Here is a 25,687-nt window from a genome sequence, read left to right on the forward strand (position 1 = left end):
TTTGAAAGCTATGCTACTGAATCCGACTTAGACCGACGCTCCCTTTTTGACAGTGAAATCTTCCTGAACAATTTAATCCTTCATGCCTAGCAAGTTTCATCTGGATTAAAAGACATATTCATAAAGCCTCTTGACAGTACGTGTGTTGCGATTTACAGAGCAAAATTCAAATCTGAAACAAGTGATTTGGCTGTATCTCGACCCTTCCGCCATTAGAAAGGATGTAAACGGAAGCCAAGATTATTATAAAAAGAGAGTTAATGTTATCCATTTCACTTTTTCCCCTTTCACAATCGTTGGCAAATGGAAAGTTTATTTTTTGTCAGGGCAGCTTTTGTCTAGTGATTGAAAGAACATTTCTTTTCACACTAAACATCTGGTTTCTCGTCGCATACTTGAAGGCTGCTGAATCCAAAAAATATCAAAATAAGCTCAAATGTTGATATTTCATAATCAGAAATGCAACCAAAAGTCCTGTAGTTTTAGTTTTCTGAAATTTTAGGTGATTTGTTGACCCTAAAAATGCTGGTAGTCTCAACTTTGGCTGTAACGATATGTGATGCCAGATAACCCACAATTAACGATAATAATTAATAATAATATTGTAACGATAACAATAGGACATCATAATCATATACCTTCTCTCTCTCTCTCTCTCTCTCTCTCTCTCTCTCTCTCTTATTTTTTCTTACTAGTTCTTTTTATTTTTTTCTGACTAGTTCAGTGACTTTTGTCAAATTGGAGATTATTAGTAAAAATATACATGGCTGCTTCTTCCCCTTCTCCCTTACATTTCTCATCCTTTGTTCGTTAATTGTTACCATTATTTGCCTTTGTATTTCGTCCGCTGCATTTTCTAATAAATGCTAGAGTTACTGCTGTGCTGACTCTTATTCTTATTGGGGCAAATCAGTGTTGGAGAGGTGGGCCATCGAGAAATGCCAGATGGAGTCTGCGCTAAGACTTTTTAAGCGCATTTGTTGGGAAGAACATGGACTAGCAAACCGGAAGGTAGCAAGGAGACACTCTTCAAATGAAAAGGTTTACACACACACACACACATATATATATATGTAATATATATATATATATATATATATATATATATATATATATATATATATATATATATATATATATGTATGTATACTCTCTTTGAAAACGATTGTATAACAAAAACAAATGGAAAACAGAATAGCATTATATATTACGTTTATGCATGTTTGTCAGTTGTAAGTGATGATAAGAATGAATGTTAATGAAAATAATAGAAGCTGAGGGTGTTGAGATGTAGCAAATGAGAACTAAAACAGAGAAATGTGAAGATTCTGTGGAACAAGATAAAGCTTAGCATGGGTGAAAGAGGGGATAAGAGTGTTCTGAGATGGTTCTGGACAAGTGGAAGAGAATGGGGAGCTAATGGGTGGTGAAAAGTGGGTGCATACTTAGGGGTAAAATGGGATAAAGCAAAGTGCTTGAAAGGGAGCATGAGAGTGTGTGAGAAGGTAAAGGTGAAAGGTGCAGTGTGAACTTGTAGGGGGTTTGATGAGGTGCTGATGAATGTTCTGTGTTGATGTGAGACCCTGCACGGGGTCCATCTATGATTTAAGTTTAAAGTATGAATAAAGTATAGATTTAATAGCGGCTGTTGTGTTGTTTTATTTTCGTGTTCATAGAACCGTGGTTTTATATTTTAACGAGACCTTAATCACACAAGTATACACGTGAAGACAGCATGACTAAAGATTCTCCTGAAAGGTGAGGTGCAGCAGAAATATCGAAAAACTGTGCAGGAAACAAATAAAGATGCCTCAGCTGTTGTCACTGCTTATGAGTTTCAGTTGCTTCCATAGCAGCCAAGTATCTTTGAAGTGTCACTCCTGAAGTGTCATACCCAGACCCCCTTTGTTCACTTTATTTGGTTTTATGTACAGCCCTCCACAGGGATAATTCTCTCTGGCGGGTCCTTTACGTTTTCGAAATAAGGTGCTTCTTATATTTTTTAGTTTTCTCACGTCAGTATCGTAGCTCCTGCAGAATAGGAGAGTGCTTTAGTTCCTTTTTGATTTGCATTCTTCTTGTATGCTTCACTTGCAGCAGTATTTTGTTGTATAGTCTTGGTGCGCAGTGTTCAAATGCTCTCTCCCACCTGACTTTACAATTTGTTCTAGGTTCAAGTAGCCTATAAGCTCACTCTGCATGTCCGATTACAATATTCATTTCGGGTCTAAAAGAAGCTTAAGCAATTTCTCAGATATGTTGGTTCATCATATTTTAGTGCTTTAAAACTGTAAGTAGTATTTTATACTCTATTCTAGCTTTACAGCCAATGTAGCTCAATTAGTGCTGGGGTTATTCTGTCACGGAAACGTAGTCCTTTTATTAACCTGGCGGCTCTATTTGTACTCCTTGCAATTTTCTTTGTAGTTAGGAGACCGTATATAACGTTGCAGTAGTCAAGCCTCGAAAGTATTTGTTGTAAATTGCATTTTTCAAGTATCTTCATTTAGGTATTTTCTAATAAATGCAATGTTTTAATATGATAGTTACAGGTTTTTGTAATACGCAATGTGGTTCTTCATCGACAGTTTTAGGGAATACTAAGGGAATGCAAGAGAAGTTACTGAATATTCTGATATTAAATTGGCGAGGACGAGGACAATTTCGTAAGGCTAATATAGTGCTGAATTTTGACGCGCAATTTGTATTTTATTCATCCCCACAGCATAGACCCCACTACGATCCTTCAATTATGTTCGCTGAGCTATCTTGTCATTTTCTACTAGCTTCTTGTTCAAGCTCGGTCCTGAGCATGGTGTTGGTTTTTAGCTTTAGTTTATTTCCAACCGTACCTAAGCTGGTACAAAAAAAAAAATTGAATTTGGCAGCTTCTGCCTATTTGATATTAGGATTACGTATCTCGTCACAACGAGTTAGTGCTTTAATTCTGTCCATATTACGATGTTACCATTTTTACCTTTTATTCTTAGAGTTAAAATGTATTAATCTTACGGAAATTTCATGTGAGAATCAGGTAAGCTGGGCAGTTATCCATACTCTTGTATATACAGTTGTAGGCCACTTCCTCCAGCTTGACCGAAATGTTTCATGGGGGCACAGAAAACTCTTCATCTGCGCATTTATATGAATGTTTCCTTTTATCAAATATTGATTTTAGGCTTAGTAAACGTTTGGATGATAAAGTTTTATTCCAGTTCTGTGATTACGTATTTTATAACATCCAATAAACAGGAAAATACCAGCTAATCTCCAGTTCGATTAGGATGATTGACAAGAAACCGAGAAGCTAATTTTGAAATGCGCATGGTTCTTATCATTAAGCAATGATACATTCTTGTTGCATCTTGTACCTGTTAAAGAAGTTTATTTATAGATTATCGGAATATATATTATTATTATTTTTCTCAGGCCCAGTTGAAAAATGGTGTTACATTTCTAACAAAGGACACAACATTTTCAGTTATTACTAAGAAATGTTTGTTTGCCAGCCTGAAGAAAGTTTTTGGGTTGCCAGTGCAAAGTTGTTTTCGTGTGAATGGTTGCTTGATGCGTTTTCGGCCAAATTTCTATAAATCTTACCCATCGTAGGTGGGCATGCGTAGTTTAAGTAATATATTGTAGTTTAATAGCCCAAGTGTGGCGAAGTGTAGCCAGAATGCCCAAGGTGAAATGCGGCGATGGTATGGGAGTGTGTTCCCAGACTACGAAATACGACGAAGGAAACTGGATTAAAGGCCATCTTAGGCTATGAGTCCGGCCTCCTGAAGAAGTCCTCCTGTATTCGTCTATGATGCCTGCACTCTTGGACCCCGAGAGAGACGATCCCAAGATTGGCTGCATCGGTTGGGGGCATCTTCAATCTCGAGTTCTCTCCAGATGGGTAAGTCTTGCTAGGCTCCTGGTAGGGTCTTGGCGCAGGTATGCCCAAGGCTGTAACGGACCTGGTCTGTTGCTTCTGGCTGCTGACTAGTTCCTAGGCCCAAGTCAGTTTGAGATATATATACTAATTTAAAACTTAAAACTAGCCTACCTTAGATGGGCCCTTTGTAGGCTATTGGCTGTTTGCAGTCTGGCCCCTGGCCAGTGGTTTCAAAATTTTTGGCATCGTTAGCCTACGCCCGACAGTGGTGTGATAGATCATTTACCATTACCCATTCCTCTTCATGCGTAATTCTTTTCAGTTATGTGTTTGTTTGATGTGTTATTTGTACCATGTGAAAGAAAACATTGAGGTGGTTGTGTTTTCTAGTAAAGGTTTTTGCATTTTATATGTAAGGAATTAATCTACCTTTTGGAAAGGTTATGTGAAGTTATAATATAAAAGAAAAAAATATTAGATCTATTTCTAGTAATGCATTTTATACCCATTTATATAGAAAATTAATCTAGCTATGTCAAAGCCTAGAGATCTTTTGAATCAGAGTCAGGGGCTATGGCATAATCTAGATCAGTGGTTTTTTTTCAAGCCATAGGCAGTTCTGAGGGGCGGCCATACATGGACATCTTCAAAAAATATTTAAAAATGGAAAACCATTTTACAGTAAATGCAGGCTTATTGCTTCCTTTCACCTTTGAAAATGTATAACCAGTAAAAGTGTTCTGAAAATAATTCCATGAATGAAAACAAACTAATAAAAGTGTTCTGAAAATGCTTCCCCAATAATTCATATTATCATCAACACACAATTCTGCAGGGCAGTGGGCATAGTATTTAGATGAAGCAAAATACGGCACATAAAATTTAAAACCACTGGTCTGAACCTATTTTCCCTATCACGGCATGTGCTCTCTTCTAGACCTAACCTAGATCTGGTAATTTTGAGATTATTGCAAAATAGCCTGGACCCGAGCCAGTATTTTCATAAATGATTTACAATATACTATGCATTTTGACCAACCCAGTAGATAGGAGGAGTCAAGGTGGTCTGGCCCAGGTTATCGCTAGCTGGTGAAAGTTAAAGGAGAATTCTGCACAGGTATCCTTATTAATATAATTTTTGGCTAAACAATGAGGTGGGTGTAGGCTATATAGCCTAATGCAGTTGAGCTAATCTGGTAAAACTACCAAGATAAGTAGAAATTTGCCATCTTTTTGTTGATGTTTCATATTTCATCCCCAAGGGTTTTAGTACTAAACAGTGGAAGCAACAGGATGCCTTGTTTAGTACCAACCCTTGGGGATTAATGTAAAAAATAATGCAAAAAGTAAATTTCTTATTGTCTGGTCAATTTTCTCAGATTATCTCACTTGTACTGCATATATGTAGGCCTAAGCACTTTCTATATTGGTTAGCCAAAAATTATATTAATAAAGGATATCTTTCCAACAACCCTCTCCTTTCCATTTACCCTTAAATGTAGGTTAATAGGCATTCCAGAGGAATATAACTTCTAATCAGACCTGTCTTTACACTAACCTAGGATACAGTGCCTTACTGACTGGTGGGGGCTGGCCTTAAGTCATGACCCTGCTGTCTGCATAGCCTACTACTCTCAGCATGTTATTTGCATTATTATAATAATTTTTTGTTTTCTTCATTAGCTTGTGGAGTCCTATGGGAAAATACTAAAGGGGCCTGGTGCAAGATAAAAAAAAAGGTCTATTAGGGTTATAGGTTATAGGGGAAGCAGCATATATAGGCAGACTTTTAACGGTTTTATTTTTTTTTTTTACATTTATGTCTAGTCTGTACAGGCAAATTGGTTTCAGAAATCAGTGCATAAAACATTGTCTGTGTATGCTTCCCTTCTACAGTTTTTCCATATGATTAGTATGTATGGTTGATGAAGTGAATTGGCCAAGACTGGAAGTTTCCAGCACAGATAAAAGCTAATGCTCCTTGTGCCACTCCCATTCGTTCTAGGAGCATGATAGCAATTACTACAATGTGGAGGAGTCTGGTCAGATCAGCAACAGGGGATTGTAGCTAATCAATATTACCAAGAATGGGCAACACAATGAAATACCCAAGTTATGGTAATGGCATACATGATCATAGGCTGTGGACAACCTAACAGATTTGTGGTCTAGGTTAGGGCACTGAACTAAACTGAAAGTCCAGGCCAAGTTAACCAAGATAGCCTAGGAATAGGCTTATGCTTAACTTACAACACTTACTGTTATGATGGGTCTGTCAAATTAAATTGCCAAATCATAAAATCACGACAACTTTATTACCAAATCTTAAACACTAAACAGTAACAACTAACTACACAGCAAAGTGAGGAGAGCCTACCACCAAAATTGACAAAGGAATTGATCAAAGAAGTTAACAGTGATAAACTAATGCTCTGTACTTGAGTGAATGTAATATCAATCACATATTGGGTAAGTTTGAATGTTGCACCAATTAGCTTGAAAATCAACTTGACCAAGAGGATTTTAGCCTTGCCTCACTCCAATTAGCCTGCCATTGCCCCCTTGTTTTTCTCCCCCACCAAACCTGTTGATACTGAAACAGGACAGCCAAGATGCACAAGACAAACAAACATTGCATTTACAACATTGAATTTTTAGTACTGATAGAGGTAAAGCTGCTGCATTTGCATGATTTTTATAAACATCAGTAAAGAAAATGTAACCAGGCAATTTATTGACAAAAAAGTTTGATTAGATTTAAGATGTGTGCAAGAAGAATGAAAGTACAGTGTAACAATAGGCAATAAAATGTTTAGAAAATACTAAATTTTAAATTGACAAAAATGGTCGGTGATCATACTTTCTCAAGCACAAAAATAGTATACAAAACAATTACAAATAGAAATAACACTTGCATATTAATTGTAATAACTTAAAGTATTTTTCACAAGAGGATAAGTTCTGAAGTCATGTAATGTTAAGCTAATGGAAAGAGATTTTTGAAGATGAGGCAAAGTTCAGTTTAAAGTTATTGTATGTAACAGAATGTTTATATTTATTAGAACTAGGCATTATCATAAAAAACTATCCTGCAAGCAGCATGCATACAATTATTTGATCTGTAGATGCTTGACTACTGTAGTATACCAATTTTCAAGTAATCAGGAAAAATTATACTGTCAAAGTCAGCCTCACGTTTGCTTTATTGTACTGTATGGTATGGGTTTTTCTGTACTTCATACCAGCATGACAGTCTCCAAAACAATTGAGTTGTACTGATTTAGGTTAGTTTCAAATACAAAAACCACATTGTGGCAGCCAGAAAAATACATGGTTCATAGTGTAACCAGGATCGATCACTTATAAAGAACAAGGACGTTACTTGGGTACAGGTATTCTATGACTTAACTTTCTGAACCTAACCTGATCACTGGTGTTGGTGCATACCTAACGGGGCCAACTTGCCATGTAATCTGACTTAGAGAGTGCTTAGCTTAAGGTACAGTATGAATCTAACCATGCCTTCCCCTAACCTTAACCAAGGGTGTTGGGTCCCCTACATTCTGATCTGACTTTATAAATTCCAGCAACCTAACTTTTACATCAGAACTTGTAATTGAATTCAGTTAACCAAAAAGTCTGTTTTATGAAGGAGAGACATTTAGTATTAGAAATTATTACACTACATCCAGGAGTATTATTAGAAACGTGATTACATTACACCAGAGGATTATTATTAGAAAAGGTTATGTCCAAAATTAGGAAGAATTGCTTTAGATCTTGATTTTGAATTCAAGATTAATAAAGTTCTTATACTTGCCATTGGCAGTTCATACACTTGAGGCAGCTCTTTTTAAATTAAATATATTGGGTGGTGAAAATTGAGGGATTCAGGAAATATAGAGAACTTTTGCTAGAGGGACTGTGAAGATTATCTTGGTTAAAGGTTACCTAACTGCTGTGTAACATTAAAAAAAATATCGCACTAGGAGAGCAGTGGATAGTGTGTGCTCTACAAGCAGCTAACACTGAACAATGTCAAAGAATTAATGGAACATTTTCTAAAACAGTAATAGACATAAATAGGATGCAATTTTTCATATTTGTATTGATAAATATGTAACTCATTATTCTCTCGAACTTTGTATTCCTGTGGAATATAGTGTACCACAGTGACTAACATTTGACAATTTAAGATATTTAATTTTTTTTTATATGAGGAATTACATTATCACATTACTGTATTACAGTATCCTATGCCTAGTATAGCAAGGTTAGCCTAGCTTTGTTATTCCAGCCATACTGTACACACTACAGGTAGTCCTGGTTACGCTATCTTGACCTATATGCCCGTGCATTTACGCCGCTATTTAAAAATTATTGATACAAAAATATCTGTTCCTGGTTACGACCTTGATGTTCCAAAGTTATGGCTCCATAAGCACCAGATTACGGTGCCCCATATGCCATAACTCACCAGCACTATGACGAGGTGAGAAAACGGTTTGGGGGCTATAGCCACCAGGGTTCACTATAAGGAGGGAGAAAACCGGTCAGGGCAAAGCTACTTCCCTTCCTTCCCCAGGTCTCTCTCTCTCTCTCTCTCTCTCTCTCTCTCAGTTTGTTACTTAGTCCACACTTCCCTCTTGCATCAAATTGTTCATTGACCCTGATGGTATGCATAGGAAAAATAAACTTGCAAAATTGTGATGAAGGTAACATAGGAGATGCGATAAATGGATGCAGCTTACTGTACCATGGAATTTGGCTACCAGCCTGATCTGGTGATTGTCAACTGTACATGGGCCACTTTATGCATTTTGGCACATTTTCATAAAGGTAATTAAGAGTAGGTAGGCTAGTGTAGATTAACATCTTGAATACAGTCTTTAGCTACTCGTAGTTTCAAATATAGTAATGCCAGATTTTGCTTTTGGCCAACGAGTTGGTTCGTGGGGACCAAACCATGTTGGTGATTGAGGAGTGGATGAGGCTAAGACTTTTTCCACATACTGTATTTTTGACAGCTGGCATTAGAGCCATGTTACGTTAAGACTGAATTAGTCCTCAAAAAGAAGCTAGTTGTTGGCTATGCTGTCAGCTCTTCAAATTAACAGTGTCTCATGAGTCTTTTGATGAATACTGCTGCTAACTTATATGTAAATAATTGTAGTTTTTCAGTATGCTTTGGGTTAAAAGGAAGTGCAGTACTCATTAAGATCCCAGGCCATATAAGAAGAGCTTTTGTTTTATGGTTCTCTAATCTTATTAAGCCAGGTACCCTTTTTTTTTTCTAGAGGAAATGCCACATTTTAGGGAGCTGATGTTGTTGATGTTATGTTTGACCTTTCTCAAAACCCTTGTGCGAAGATGAGAGGAGTCCAGTAACTTCATATTCACTATTATTTCTTTGAGTGATTTGAAGAGGGCAGCAATTAAGCATGAAGAGTTTATTTTTATATTGTGAAGTATTTTAATCCTTAAGGGACCAGCTAAAACATATATCAAGCACACCCCAGACCAGGCACACTTTAAGGTTGGCTAATTTGAGAAGAAACACGTCAGTGGAAAGAGGAAGATATGCAAATGCACATGGGTGTAAGAAAAAATTTATAAAAATTTTTCCTACTTCCCATAGGAAGATGAAAGTGACTGCTGTATTCACAACCCTGTGTGGGGCTTCTACAAAAACACTCAAAAATATGTTGACTTTACCAAGTTATGCATGTTTTTTGTAATAATTTTTTTTTTGTAAAATTATAATTACAACTTACACAATATCATAACAGATAAGAATTAAAATCAGTAACAAAATCTGAGTATATTTGTCATAAAATATTTATAAGATTTACTGAGATGGGGAGATGCAGTAACTTTTTGTGAGGTATACATATTTTTTCTAATATTTCTTTGCATTTTTCTTTGCAAAATTACAATTATATCTGACATACTGTCATAAAAGATAAAACTAAACAACAACAATCCCTGGGTATATTTTATGAGCAAACAGATAAAAAAGACGTCATGGAGCTTCAAAGAGGCACATCCTCTCCTCTGAAATCTCAAGCATACTGGTGATGTCTCTCCCTGTGCCGAGGTAATAGGTTGCCATAATTCATTTATGGACCATTGACGTGCTATGAACCTCTTTCCTGCTAAATTCATTCAAACAGTATGGCATGTTATATTAATACAGTACTCATATGAGGATTCCGTCCATCACCCAAAACCAGTTATAGATACTCATATGAGGATTCCAGTCCATTAAGGGTTCAGATTATTCTGAGGACAGATTTTCACTACCAGAAAGTTGTCTCATGTATCTGGTTTTAATTAGACTTGAGTGTTCTTGAGCTTGCAGAAGTTTCATTTTTAAAAATTTTCCTTTATTTTTAGACAAGAGTTTAGTGTTGAAAATAGGGAGTTGTATTTTTACAGTATATATTTGACTCTGTATGGGGAGCAGTTTTTCTCTGCAGACACATCATGGTTATTTAGTTTTTATACTTAAAAACAGTAATATTCAGGTACTCTTTTGCAATGATTAGGTTATGGAAAACCTTTCTTTTTTTATGTGCACATAACGGTATTAAAACATTAAAACATTTCGGACTCAACTAACATTTGCCATCTCTGACCTCCTCTTCCAGTGATTCCCAATGTTTGTTACAGAAGTACTGTAAGTGTATGGTAAATTCTTATGTAAATAGAGTTTTTTATCTCAGAAATACCAGTCGTGATGTTTTAAACTATTAACAATTATAGAGAAATGCACAAGTACAGTACTGTAAGGACTGAATTTTGGACTGCTAACGAAGTGCTTCTGACATATTTTTTGTCACCCTTATATTTTAGATAAACCAATATTGACAGTTCCATTAATTTTGTTTTTAAATAATTCCCTTTAGTTGTGGTATTAGAACAGGATTTTGTAAATCAGTACATAAATCTTGATTCATCTTCAGGATTTTTACTTGACTCCAATTTATTTTGCAGGAGTCATCTAGTAGCAGCCTGTGAGCAGAAGCTGTTATGGTATTTGACCCTTGTCAAGAAGACAAAGTACATCATATACCATGCACATGAAAACTGTGTTAACTGTATCAAGTAAGTAATACCTAGTCTATTTTTGGCCTTGTGGCTTGGTGGCATTTTGTCTGCCTCACAACTGGATGACCTGTGTACGGATCCCTTGCAAAGGTTCAAGAGAAGTTTATGATAAATCCTGAAGTACTGTATTTAACCTTTTGGGATTCTGATGATATCCTACTTACATCTTGTGAGATTTCAATGACATCCGAATATTTTCTTTGAAGTTCACTGTGTTATTGTAACTTATTTTTTGAAATGAATCTTACCTCTCCATTATGATAGCTGTATGAGGACGATAGAGTGAAAAGTTAAAAAATAATAGGATTTTTAGTTTGAACCGTCTATTCACCCATCCTTTTCAGGTGGTTTGAGCATCTGTAGTTTTCCATTCAGCTTTTTCTGTCATCAGCCTGTGATGGTGCATTGGAGCGTGTTTACGTGATTTCTTTACAGGCAGTCCCCGGTTATCGACGGGGGTTCCATTCCTGACTGCGTAACGATAACCGAAAATCGCCAATAATAGCGCTGATCCCTGGTTATCGGTGATGAAATCCGGTTATTGGTGCCGATAACCGGGGATTGGCGCATATTGGTGCCGAAAACCCAGTTATCGTCGTCACTAGGCAAGTGCCGTAAAACTTGAGTGCCGATGACTGGGGACTGCTTGTAATTAGATTGTTATTTGAATTTGGTTTGGGTTTTCTTGTGTTTTATATTTGTCATTATATAGGATATCTCCTCTGGAGAAAAAACAAAAAATCGTTTCCAGTGTGTAACATAAGAGGGTGCATACCCGGCTTTATAGTACTCTTCAGTTTACGACGGTCACAACCAGTGTGTTAAATGTAGGAACAATGATCGCTAGATGAGTGTATTGGTTGGTCAGATGAAATAATGAATATTTATTAAAAGTATAAGCAGATATGAGAAGCAGATAAGAATAGGAAAAGACAGAAAAGATTTCTCTAACTCTATGACTGGAAGTGAGTTTAGGAGTAAGTTTCTCATTTTTCACAACCTTTCAAATAACAGCTCTTGCTGCTCTCATTGTTTTCTTAGTAATGCTTCTCCCTTAAAATATTCTCCTCAAGGCTCCCCATATTGTTCAGGATACGAAGGTTTGGTATTTAGAAGCGATGTAGCTATAATTATAGTCTTAGGAAGGTAGATATGCTAGGTAAGGTTACACACAGTCCGGATCCGATTTTGTATCCCGATTTTGCAGGAGGCCCGTACTCCTAGCAATCGCTATCTGGGTAGTCTTCCTTTGTAAGATGATTTGGTATTTATTTGGCTGACATTGTACACTCGCTTGACAGCAGGCGCTCGCCTGGAAGTAGGCTCTTGCTGGACAGCAGGTGCTAGCCTTGCATTGGGAGCTCTCTTGCCAGTAGGCGCTTGCCTGCCATCAGACACAAGCTTGACAGCAGGCGCTTGCCTGACACCGAACGCTTCCCTACCGTTAGACTTGCCTGGCACCAGGCAAGTCTAACAGTGGTCCTTGTTCATCTTCTCTCTCCCAGCCAGTCTGGCTATGCCAGTTCTTCTTCACATTTTTTATCCAACGTGAGGGATTTTCATGTGAGTAACTGCGATCTGGTGTGTGAATGCACTTGTTCTCCACATTCTCCTTCTTTTCTCAGGCATTCTCGTCAACTTTTGACGCCTGCCTCGTAAGACAGTGCTAGTTTCTCCTGCTTGTTGGAGAAGTAGGAGCTTCTATTGTAGTTCCCTCTCTTCTCAGATATCATGGTTCCAGTCTCGGTCCCCTTCTTTGTTGACTTGGGTTACTCCTGAGCATTGTAGGCGTTTTCTTCAACCATGTTATACATCGCGGATGCCATGGACTGTTGGCCAGTCTCTGGGGCAGGATTCGAAGTATTGTCGAGGCTCTTTTAGGCATTCTCGAGTCTTTCAGGCGTTTGCCGTATTCACCTGTTAGTTAAGCAGATCAGTTGCTTCTGTCTCAGTAGCAGAGCAGACTGAGTATCTTCTATCTTCTCAGCCAAGTTTTTTGAGGTTGGCACCTTTGGGATTTTTGGTTTTGCCTCTTGCTACTTTGATGTCAGTGCAGGGTGGTGTGAATAGTCATGAAGGGTTTGTTTCCTGTGCAGATGATTCTTTGGTGCTAGGCGCCATGGCACAAAATGGAGCCAACCATTCCTCTGGTATGAAACAGGTTATTTGCTTCCATTTAATTCCCTTTTAGAGGAGTTGAAGCTCCTTTAATCTCAGGCAGCCGGGGGTTCAGCTGCTGCCACCCCTGCTTCCCAAGGATTTCCATCTAGGAGCCTGTGGCTTGCGAATTTGACTGATGCTGATGAAGAGCAGGTATTATCATCACCTGTTCAGAGACTGATTAAGGTTTGTGGTAGCAAATTTCCTGATATCTTTGAGGAACCAGTAGTTCAGGATTTGAGGTCCCTTAGGATTGCTTGGCAGGAACTTAAGGCATACCTCCTTCCATTTCCAAAACGGGCTAAGTTGGCACTGAACAGATTTGACTTAGTCGGCTAAATTGCTCCATCAGAAAGTTTCCTCTAAAATTTCTTCTCCTCTTTATGAGAAAGAGGAGAGCGATGTCTTATGATACTAGGCAGTTACTTTTTGTTGGAAATGGCTATAGCAGCAATAGATGAATAGCAAGTGAGATTGTTTCTGCTCTTCTGCAAATTTTTTGGCTGCTTAGGTAGAGCAGTTTCAGACTTCTGCATGCATTTTTACTACAAGTATGAGTTGTTTAGGGAACAATTGTGTTGTTTTTGGCTTCCTCTGTCTTTTCGACAAAGAAGGTTGACGTTATTGCACATCACCCCTTATATTCTTTACTGGATGCCTCAGCATTAGGTACAATAGTGTAAGAGGATGAGAATTGGGAACCAGATCTTTGTTACATTGATCTCTTAATATTAGGCATACATAACCAAGGCAACAGTCACTTCTGCAGTTAATGCAAGTTTTAAGGTCCCCCCCAGGCAATTGGGCAAGTCATTGGAGCCCTTGAGCCAACCCTTTCCGGCTTTCAGGAAGGACAAAAGTGTCCTAGAAATCCAGCTTATGATAGTATGATGCATCAAGCCCCCAGTCCCCAGTAGGAGGGAGCTTGAGACTCTCCTAGTCAGTTTGGCAGGCTTTGGAGGCACATCTTTGGGTGGTGAAGGGACTGTAGGAGGGATAAAGCATCCCCTTTTTTCCCAGCCTCCTCTAGCCAGTTCTCCAGATCTTTTGAGAGGAAGTAGACTCTCTTGGGCTAAAAGGAGCTGTGGAAATAGTCTTGGATTGAACGGTTTCAGTGGACATGGTGGGTGCTTGCTTCCATGTACCAATTCACCCAATTTTAAGGAAATATTTGCAGTTTGTTTTTCAGGGCAGGGTGTACCAGGTTTAGGTGATGTACTTTCGTCTGAGCCTAGCTCTTCTTATCGCAGTTGGGTAAGTGGACTCGCATGTTAGGCATTTGGATGCGTCTCTCCCTGGAAGATTGGCCGATTGTAGTGTCCAGTTTAGAGGGAAGCCTGAGGGCAAGAGATACTCTTTTAAAGTTGACAAGTATGTTGGGAATACTGGTAAATGTTTCAAATTCCAATCTAATACCATCTCAGAACCCTGGTTATCTGGGAATGCTTTTAGACACCAAGAATTTCTTGCTTTCTCCGGAGGAGAAATGCATAGACAACTTTCTTTTAATTCTAGAAGAATTTCTATCTTTCACAACCTTGCCTGCCAAGAAATAGTTGTCCCCTTTTTGGGGCAGTTGGCTTTACTAGAGAAGTTGGTTTTGGGTGCCAGGCTGAGAATGAGGTCAATTCTTTTCTCTCTCAAGAGGCACTGGAACTGAGAAGTTCAACTGGAATCCATTCAAATTCAGGTCTCAAGGGAGTTAGAGGACCCTCTGAGATGGTGGAACCATCGACCTCGACTTTTGCTAGGAATGTCTCTCCAGTTGAAGAGCCCAGATCTCGCATTATATTCTGATGCATCATCAGAAAGTTGAGGAGTGGTTGCAGCAGACAGGCATTTAGTCAGGGTTTGGTCCACAGAGGAATGAGAGCGCCATCTCATTCGGTTAGAGATGTTGGCAGTGTGGAAGGCCCTGCTAGCATTAGAGGATCTAGTACTGGGCAAAAGGTAGCACTCTTTTCAAACAATTCAACAGCACTGGCATAACTGAGCAATCAACGAGACATAGAGTCAGAAGCTTTGTTCTGCCTTTCAAGTTGCATTCTCACTTGGTCAGAGGAAAGGAAGATCCTGTTACCTGAGTTTGTGTGATGAAAAATGAACATTCTGAATGGACCTTATATCCACAAGTCTGCAAGGACCTGTGGAAGCTATATTCACTCCTCAAATGGACCTGTTCACCACCAGGTCCAACAATCACCCACCAGTGTACTGCTCTCCAGTTCAGGATCCTCAGGTATGGGCAGTTGACACAGTGCTTTTAGACTGGTCTTATCTAGACCTCGGTGCTTTTCTCTCCTTTGCTATGATACAAAGAGTACTAGCAAAAGTCCGTATAGCTGTGAATTCACGCAAGACTTAGTGACCCCTTGGTGGCCAACCAGAGAATGGTTCCCAGACCCCCTGCCTCTGTTAGTAGATAGCCCACGGCTTTGTACACCAAAGAAAGGTCTTCTCAAACAGCCAGGAAGTGTGAGGTTTCACTTATACAACTTACCCGGTAGTTACTATAGCTGTCGTCTTTGCGTCCACGGCCAGTATTCAAATTCGAAGGCTAGCGCTATCGTTACTGGGTGATCCCTCTACCCCCGCCTATCGTGGGGTATCGAACCGTCCCAAGAACAAATCATTAGTTTTTGCCGTGCTTCAACCAGTGTCTGGTTCTGCTGCTGGTATTATTTCTCAACAATTTGAACTTCTAATTCCTTTTTTGGTGAAGTACTCGGTTTGTTGTTTTTGCTGGCGCTAGTTATTGCTTGAGGTTATTGCCAGTTAGACTATTATGTCTGATTCTGGTTCTAGTGGTATCGGTTTGCAGCAAAGGCTGCAAACCAGGCTTGTTAAGCTTAGTTTAGATCCGCACACTCGTACTTTTCATGCAGGGGCAAAAGTGATTTGACTTGTAACGAGTGTGAACTTCTAACTTTGTCTGACTGGAGTGCTTTGGGGAAGTACATGAAGAAGCTAGAAAGAGATAGGATTAGGAAGGCCTCTTCTAGGTCTTCGAGGTCAGGAGAGGAGTAGTCAAGAGGTTTTAGTAAACCCTATTATCCCTGCTCCCCCTGTAGTTCCTGTAGTTTTACCTACCCGGACAATCGTTTCTCCCAATCCTGATACCGTGTCAGTCCTTAATGCGTTTATGTCTTCCATGCAGAAAATGGGGACAATTTGCAGTTAGTGAGACCGAGTGATAATGCAAGTGTTGTGCCTTGTGTAAGTGTTGTGGAGGAGGTAGCTTCTGCGGCCCATTCACGCTCCCAGGTCTAGGCCCTGTCAGGCTCCCAGGTTCCAGGGGGGAGAAGGCATGCCAAAGCCGAAAGGAGGTGAGTGGGACCTGCTCGGTAGTTGCCCTATCAAGCAGTCCTGTTGCGCTTCCCGGGCTGCAGCCCTCACCACCAGGTGAGGAGCGGAAAGTGTCCAGTGGATCCACCAGTTGGAGTTCCTCCGCCTAGAGGTTGGCGTTTCGCGGCGCTTCTAGACCTTTGAAGAGGTCTCGTCTGCTTTCACCATTGAAGATTCCTAAGAAGAAGGCTCTTCTGGAGGATCCTACCTCTTCCTGTAGCTTTTGGGCAGAACCGGAGAGGCTTTCTTCGTCGGACTCGTCTCATTGTTTGGCTGATCCTCCCTATAAGACGATTACATCTGAGAGGTCTGCTCCTTTGGCTTTAGCGACTCCTGTGACTCCTGTTCTGTAGCGCCTGCTCAGCATTCGATGGACCTCAACAGCTTGTGATTGGCTTGAATTAACGCCCGTTTGGATTCGATTTACAACTTTTGTCTAAAGTAAGTCTTCTTTGGCTCCTCTTACGTGCCAGCGGCCACCTCAACTCACCGTTCTGTCGCGGTAGCGCCTTGCCTGCGCCCGTTGGCGCCACCTTTGGCTGCTGTGCGGTGCGCGCCTCCTTTGGCGCCTCCTGGGATACCAGCGCGCCGCCTCGGCTACTCTGTCTGCGCTCCGGTAAGCGCGCCGCTGCGCCTTCTATTGGCGCCTCCTGTCGTTGTGGTACCGGCTTGGCTCCCGCTGGCGCCACCAACCGATTTGCTGTATCAACTGCGCCTCCTTTGGCGCCTCGATAACTCCTCAACAGGCTCAAACTCTTTGGTGACACAGCAGAATATGTCACGAGCCTTCCAGCCCAGCCTCGTGTAACTCAAGTTTCAGTTCAAGGAGACTTGGATGAAGATGTTGTCCAGCTGGACTTATCCCCAATTTCTGACCTAACTCCTCTCGGGCCCAGAGGAGCAGTGTAAGGAGGAGAAGTCTCCGCAGCTCTCTTCTTACAAGAAGCTCTTGAAGTTCTTTATTGAGAACTTCCTGATTCGTTCTCGCCTGCCGGCTCCTCCGTCTCCTGGGTCCCAGTACAAGAGGGACAAGGCTTCTGTTTCTTCTTAGGACTTTACCAAACTTGTCCTGTCCGTCTCGTGAGAAGAAAGGCCTTAAGAAGATGGATGTGGCTGGCCGAGAAGGAAATTGGAAAGAACGTCTTCTGTCTTCCCCCTCCTCGTCGTTCCTTCCGTGAACTGGGTTGGTGTGAGACTGAAATGTTTTCCCTGGGTGTGGCTGCCTCACAGGGGGACTTCTCCAGTCTCATGGATGCCAGTAGAGGACCGCGACTTAATTCTGCAAAGGTCTTCTTTACGTCCTCCGAACTGGATCAAGTTTTCAAGAGTGTATTTCGGACTCTTGAAATAGTGAGCTTCTGGACTGGGCGATTGTGGCGTGCCAGGAAGATTAATGATTGCAATCTTCCTTCCGAGCTCTTGGATGATGTGGTAGGGTAATTGGATTGCATGGATAGGGGCATTCACATTTGCAGTAGAACTGGCCTCTTTATTTTACGACAGGGGTTCTCAAAAAGAGGCAACTTTGGTGCTCCTTCCTAGCAAAAGGTGTTTCTTCAAACCAGAAGTCGGCTCTCTTGTTTCTCCTTTAAACAAGGCTCATCTGTTTCGCAGCAGTTGGTTGCTGCAATTTCCCAGGCGTTGCCCAGAAGTCAACAGGATCTTTTGTCGCAGTCTGCCAAGAAAGCGAAGAGACCTGTGCTTTCTAACGCTTCTGTGCGCGGTGTTTCGTCCCCAGCTTTCTCGTATGGACAGTATAAAGGGAAGACCCTCTAGGCGTGTTTTGGCAGGGCCAGAGGAAAAAGGCAAAGCCACGCCCTAGAACCTCGGCTGACTGAGAAAAATGAACCTTTTGTCCTCCATTCAGCTGTAGGAGCCAGACTGCAAGGTTCTGGCAAAGTGGCAACAGATCTCGGCAGACCCCGATCCAAGTTTTAAAGGAAGGATATGCCATCCCCCTTCCTTTCCGAACCTCCCAGTGGAGGCTCCAGTTTCTTTACAGGCGTACTCGCACAACTCCGCGAAACTAGGCGCCCTTCGCTGTGAAGTCCGAGCCATGCTGGAGAAGGGAGGCGATAGAACTGCTTCATGCCCCTCTATCTCCAGGTTCTGCAATCGTCTGTTCCTGGTTACGAAAGCATCAGGGGATGGAGACCGTCCTGGGCGTGAGTGTGTTGAATGTCTTGCGTTCAGAAGACAAAATTCTCCATGGAGACAACTCAGTCGGTCTTGGCGTCTTTACATCAGGGGATTGGATGGTTTGATAGACCTCCAAGGCGGCTTATTTCACGATCGATACACCCAGATTCAAGGAAGTTCCTGAGGTTAGTCTTGAGGGACAGGGTTTATCAGTTCCGTTCCTCTGCTTCTGGTCTGTCGACAGCCCTGCAAGTTTTCACAAGGGTCCTGTTGTCGTAGCCAGACATCTTCACCTGGAAGGAATTCCGAGTTTCCATGTACCTCGACGATTGGCTGCTCAAAGCTGCCGAGGAGAGCTGTTTGGAGGACCTATCAAAGACTCTTCAATTAACGAAGTCTCTAGGCCTCATTATCAGAAGAAGTCTTTGCCTTACTTCCAGTCAGCAGATTGTCTGTTGGGAGGTGAGTCTGGACTCTCAGACTTTTCAGGCTTTTCTGTCCAACCAACGGATAGCCTCATGCCTGCAGAAGATCGACGACTTTCTGCAGAGGAAGATTTGTTCCGCGAAGAAAGTGGATGAGCCTGCGTGAACCTTAGCTCAGTGGAGAAGTTTGTAAAACTAGGGGCGCTTGAACCTGAGACCACTGCAGTTTTACCTGCAAGAAAGTGGCCCAGGAAACAGTTCCCGGACTCCTTCACATTCGCCATTTCGGAAAAGATAAAGAGTGCCTCCGTTGGTGGAGGTCAGAAGGAAGGCTGTCACAAGGACTTCCTCTTCAGCTTCCGAACCCAGACCTAACTCTGTTTTCAGCGCCTCGGACAAGGGCTGGGGAGCGACTATGGGGACAAAAAGAAGTTTCGGGCCAGTGGCAAAGAGAAGAGAGAAACTGGCATATCAATCGAAAGGAACTAAAGCGGTTCACTTAGCCCAGTTAGCCTTTCAAAAGAAGTGGAAGGCAAAATGCGTCTTGGTCAGGCGGACAACACGACCGCTCTGGCATACATTGGAAACGGGGCACTCACTCGTGGTCCTCACGAGACCTCGAGGAGCTACTAATTTGGGCGGAGGAGTCGGGACCAGACTAGTGAGAGATTCATTCAAGGGAGAGAAATGTAGCAGCGGACCTTCTCAGCAGAAAGCCAGGTCCTATCCAACGAGTGGACTTTACATCCCCTAGTTTGCGAGGAGCTTTTGGAAGATGGGGCGTCCGCTCATAGATCTCTTTTGCAACCGACAAAACGACTCAGTGCCCCTTTACTGCTCTCCAGTTCCAGACAACAAAAGCGGTTTTCGTGGATGCAATGTTCATGGACTGGTCGGACCTGGACCTGTATGCCTTTCCCCCGTTCAAGATCCTGCGGCAAGTCATCTCGAAGTTCTCAAGCCCTTCGAAGCGTAAGGATGACTCTGGTGCCCATTCTGGCCGTCAGGGAGTGGTTCCCGGACCTTCTAAACCTACTGTCAGACTTTCCGAGACTTCTGCCAGAGAGACCAGATTTACTCAGACAGCGCACTTTCAGAGGTTCCACCAAAACTTGTCCGCTCTTCATCTTGTACGCCTGCAGACTGTCAGGAGACTCATCAGAAAGAGAGGCTTTCAAGAGGCCCCGGAAGCTATCGCGAAGCCAGAAGAGAATCCTCTGACAATGTTTACTTTTGAAGTGGACACAGTTTAGGTCCTGGTGTCGAAGAAAGCGTGTCTTCTTCTTCGACGTCTATAACAGATGGCCGATTTTCTCTTGTTCCTCCACAGAGAGAAAAAGCTTGCTGTACCTACCATTAAAGGGTATAGAGCCATGTTAGCTTTGGTCTTTCGACATAGGGGTCTTGAAGTGTCTTTGAGTCAAGACCTTTCAGATCTGATTAGATCATTTGTCGTCAAAGAGAGACCAGAAGAGACCAGTGGCGTGGAATCTTGACGTAGTGCTGAGATGGTTACGGTCTCCAGTCCTTTGAACCGATGGCGAAACATCTCCTTGAAGGATCTCACGAAAAAGACTCTTTTTTGCAGCTCTAAGCTCTGACCAGGAGAGTAAAGTGAGCTACATGCGATTGACAAAAGAGTAGGCTTTGCTAAGGGAAGGCAGTATGTATGTACTCTTGGTTTCTAGCCAAGAATGAAGACCCGTCTAGACCTTGGCCAAGAGAGTTCAAAGTGGGACCTTTCCCAATTGGTCGGTCCCGAAAGAACCCGAGAGGTACCTCTGCCCTGTGAGCTCTCAGTTCTCGTTCAGAGAACGAAGAAGCTCAGAGGTCCCAATGACCACCTCTGGTGCTCGGTTAGAGATCCCCTTCTAGGCCTCTCTCTAAGAATGCCCTTTCTTTCTTTTTGAGAAGCCTGATAAAAAGAAGCTCATGAGCAGTGTGCTGACTCGGAGATGAGTATTCTTAAGGTAAAAGCGCCACGAGATTAGAGCGGTTTGACTTCTGTAGCCTTTAGCAGAAACTTATCTGTGAAGGACTTGGTTAAGTCCACCTTTTGGAGATGCAAGTCAGTGTTTGCATCGCATTATTTATGGACGTGCAAACTGTTTTGAAGAGTGCAGTACGCTGGGGCCCTTTATTGCGACTGACACGGTGTTGGGGGAGGGTGAAAAGAGTCCGCCTCCTTAACTAACATTTTCACCTTGGTGTTAGTTGTTGTTTTTAAGGTTGCCTGAGATACATGTGTTAGTATCTTCCAGTTTTTAATCTTGGTATTGGTTTATGGTAATGTTAGGTGATCCCTCGTTTGTTGTTCGTTGTACTGCGCCTGATCAGGGCATCAGACTTGTCCGTGCACGCACCATGTTCTCTACAGGCAGGTACTGTTTTTTTTATTGTGTCTGACACACGGATCCTTATATCCTCTCGGCACAATATAAAGGCCAGCAGACTACAGAGGCAGTAACCACTGAGTCAGCTACCTTTAAAGGTAAGGAACCTATGTCTAACTTGTTGCAAGTAGATAATTCCAAGAATTTTATTAGCTGCCAGTGCCCACCTCCTCAAGGTGCCAATCAGCTATATGTAACTACTGGTAGTTGTATAAGTGAAAATGAAATTTTTATGATAAAATAACGTTTTCACTTATACTTACCCGGTAGTTACATAATCATAACCCTCCCTCCTCCCTCACCTGGGCAGTTGGGCAAAAACTTGAGCGTGTTCTTGGGGCGGTTCGATACCCGATAGAGGGTGGGGTAGAGGATCACCTTTTAGAACGATAGCGTAGCGAAATTTGAATACTGCCGTGGCGCCAAAGGCGACAGCTATATGTAACTACCGGGTAAGTATAAGGGAAACGTTATTTTATCATAAAAATTTCATTTTCACCAAAACCTCCCCATGCTTCAGCTGATCTCATAAAGAGACTCTGCTGTCTCATACCAGAAAGAGGTTTTCAAAGGAATGCAGAAAGTCTATCCTCAACTCCAGGAGGGCATCGACTAGTGCTCTGTATCAAAGCCAGTGGGCAGCATATAGAGCTTGGTGCTCTGCTAGAAGGCTTTCCTGCACCACTTACGATACGACAGACATTTGTCAGTCCCAGACATTAAAGGGTATCAATCCATATTATGTGCTTTATGGAGGCATACTGGCCTAGATATTTCGTCTAACATGGATATGCAGGAGGGCCTCTGCTCCTTCCAGTTGGTATTCCTAAGTCTCCAAATTAACCCCTGGGCTGGAATTTGGATGCGGTGCTTAAGTATTTATGGATACCCCATTTGAGCCCATGAGCACAACCTAACTTAAGGATTTGACAGTGAAGACTCTGTTTTTGTTAGCCTTGGTATAGGGGATGAAGAAATTTAAAAAAAGAAAAAAAAAAAAGAAGAGACACATGAACCATTAATGTGGTCCCAAAAACAGACGAACTCCCTGTTTTTTCAAGGTTGGACCTCAACTGCCCAAGCCTTCCCCAAAACTGAAAAACTCCCGACAGACAGACAGACAGCGGTAAACTTAACTCCAACAACCGAACCACTCACAACGACAATTATTCTCTCTCTCTCTCTCTCTCTCTCTCTCTCTCTCTCTCTCTCTCTCTCTCTCTCTCTCTCTCTCTCTCTCTCTCTCTCTCTCACAAACGTTGGGAAATACTAAATAAAACAAATTTCTTCATCCCTCTGTTTCTCCCCCTTTTTAGCATTTCCCAACCAACACCTTTCACACCTCTTTCTTCATCCCTCTATATTGGCTTTACTACCGAAGGAGCAGTCCTTTCTTTTCTATTAGCCTTGGCTTTACCCAAGGAGCAGTCCTTTCTTTTCTACCCCTTTTCAGGGCCAAGAATGATTTCAAGTCTCATCCTCTGCCTTGCTTTTGCATGATCCCCATTCTGTCCTCTTTGATACCGGTCAGACCTCCTCTATATATTTGTAAAGGACTAGGGAAATCAGGCAGATTGTCAACAACCTTTTTTGCAGCCCTGGGAAACCTGACTTACCCTTGTCAAAAAATGGTGGTTTATGTCTCGTCTGTTCAAGGCTCTGGTCAGAGAAGCACATGCAAATCTAGACTCTACTTTTACCATCAGTTCAAAGTAAGATTCCATGATGTGCGAGTAGTAGTGACCACTTTTTTTCTCTGGAGAAAGTTGTCAGTGTGGTGCAGTGGAGGCGAGGTGTAACTTCGTATTTGCCTTGCACTATCTGCAAGATGTGTTAATCCAGTATGAATTGTGCAGAGCTCTTTTGCCCCTCATTATGGCAGGGGAACTCATATCCTGAACAATTAGGGAAGCTGTACTGTAACCTTGCCTATTTAGTTAGGAAATTTTCGAATTTTGGGGAGTGTGAAGGTACCTGTTTTGTGTTAGGTGAGAACCTTCATTCTTTTACTGTCGATGCTCTGCTGGCCTAGGCACAAGGCCTTGTGTCCCACTTGCATCAGAGTGTGAGTGGTATCCCTAACCAGGGACCTCCAGTATTCAGAGGTCTTGCTACCTAATGAATTAGTCTTTTCTTGGTGACAGTACCAGCAGATGGATGCTAATCATTAGGTAAGTAGCATCTTATTCCTGGTGGAATTGTATGGTTTTCTTGGGGGTTATTAAATTTGTCCTCACACTTTCCCCACCTCTTTTGCTCAATGCAGGAATTAGCTATCATAATAGAGAGGTAAGATTCATTTCAAAAATAGAAATTTTTACAATAAAATTGATTTTTTCCCCCCACCTACCCACTCATGTGGACAGAAGAAAAACAATGGAAAACTATAGAAGCTCAAACCACCCGAAAGGGATGGGTGAATAGATGGTTCAAACTAAACTATCCTATTATTTTTTGTTTACTTTTCACTCTGTCGTCCTCCCACTTGAGGCAGGAATACAGCTTTCATAATAGAGAGGTAAGTATTTAAAAATAAATTTAATTATAAAAATTTCTATTTTATTCTTCATTGTTGAACGTACTACAATAAAGTACATCTATTTAGCTTCAAAGTAGTACCAAAATCAGTTTTTTTTTTTAACGAAAAAATAAGTTCACAGCAAGCAGTAAAAGAACATCATTGCTATGTCCACAGTTGGTTATAATATGCTGTGCCACAAACAAATTTGCCAACCTTCCCCAATCTCAGTGGTTAATGCATCTTGTGAAAAGAGCAGATAGCGTGGTAGTAATTTTCAAATTTTTATATATTGCAAAAAGCTATGTAGCAAGTAGAGTCAGATACTTTGCTTCCTCTGTTTTGTAATGCTGTGCTTCATAGTTTTGAGTTTATAAATTGACAATACTTTTTGCTCCATTCAAATCTGAGCTTGCTTTTTCACAGCCTTAAAGTACATACTGTATTGAAGTTTGCCACTTGGTTCAGGTCATTTTGTTTTGTGGCTGCTTGAGTGTTATTTCTGTGGTGTGGATGTTGGCAGTAATATGAGAACTTTATCTTGTTCATAAAAGCTGTGATTATTATAGTTACTATAGTTTAAGATCATATTTGTAAGATGTGAGAATTAAACCTACTTGGAAAGACTAATGGTGCAGCATATGCATCATCTTTAAAGCAAAGATGTAAACCCAAATAGTAACTGGAGTGTGCCTAAGGAGAACTGTTGATATTTAGAGCACTGTATTGGAAGTGATTGGAAGATCAACTTTATGAAGCAGAACACCTTTTCAATTAATGCAAGGCCAGTCAAATGGTATTTACATAATTCAAATGTGCTGACAGTGGCATATATCTACAGTAGTATGTTGTCTGCTTATATAAGAGTATCTTTTGAATGCTGAGAGCTTATTCAAGGAAAATTATTAGATTCTCACAAATTACCTTTAGTCAAGCAAGGCGAACACATGAAGAGAGAACAACAAATGTTAGTGTAGTGATATACCTTTGCTAATTAGTTAAATATTGTAGGAGTTTTTACCTGTACTGTACTGTATATCAAGGATGTAATCCTTATGTAGATTCAAGATCTGATGTTTTATGGTACTGTACTATACTTTTGACTGACAACGTTATTCTTTAGTGTCGTGGCTCAAAATGGTTTATGAAGGCTGTCAAAGCACGCATCCCAGAATTAAGGGAGATTTTTGTATAAACAGGTTCCTAGATGCTCTGTAAATGCCGCTATTATGACCACACTGTGGTACTCTGGGATTTCGTCAACCATTTATTGTATTCCTTTTTAAGGGTAATAGCTAAATTTTAAAAAAATTACACTAACTTTAGTTCTTAAAACTTTAAGCTTTGATGGAAATATTCTTGGCTGGGATGATTAATGGGTCATATTTGAACTTAAACTCTGAAATAAACATTTATTAGCATTTTTAAAGACCATGCCAAACTTATAAAATTCACCTATACAGATGGGCAGTGCATTTTGACCTTACATTTCAGATGTATGACTGTACACAGCTTGACTTGTGTACAGTTGGAGAATAAAGTGCACAGTCATGCACTTCGGAGCACATATTTCTGTTGTGTAATAGTGAACACTCGGACTGACCACAGTGAAATGGCGATAGTGGAGACTTCATCACATCTGTGTGCATGAAATAAAAATACCATGTAATCGTTGTAGGACAGTTGATAGAGCCCTCCTGCCTGAGTTTCTATATTC

At 41.1% G+C, this 25,687-nt stretch overlaps 1 long non-coding RNA gene across 1 annotated transcript; it reads left to right on the top strand.

Moving 5' to 3' along the window:
- The first annotated feature begins 3,508 nt into the window (after window positions 1-3,508).
- On the top strand, window positions 3,509-25,510 carry LOC136833176 (uncharacterized). Its single transcript, XR_010851376.1, has 3 exons — window positions 3,509-3,901; window positions 10,877-10,987; window positions 25,170-25,510. It is a non-coding gene; the product is annotated as an uncharacterized lncRNA (long non-coding RNA).
- Window positions 25,511-25,687: the final 177 nt, after the last annotated feature.

This window comes from Macrobrachium rosenbergii, chromosome 51, assembly GCF_040412425.1.
Source record: "Macrobrachium rosenbergii isolate ZJJX-2024 chromosome 51, ASM4041242v1, whole genome shotgun sequence".
Taxonomy (NCBI): Eukaryota; Metazoa; Arthropoda; class Malacostraca; order Decapoda; family Palaemonidae; genus Macrobrachium; species Macrobrachium rosenbergii.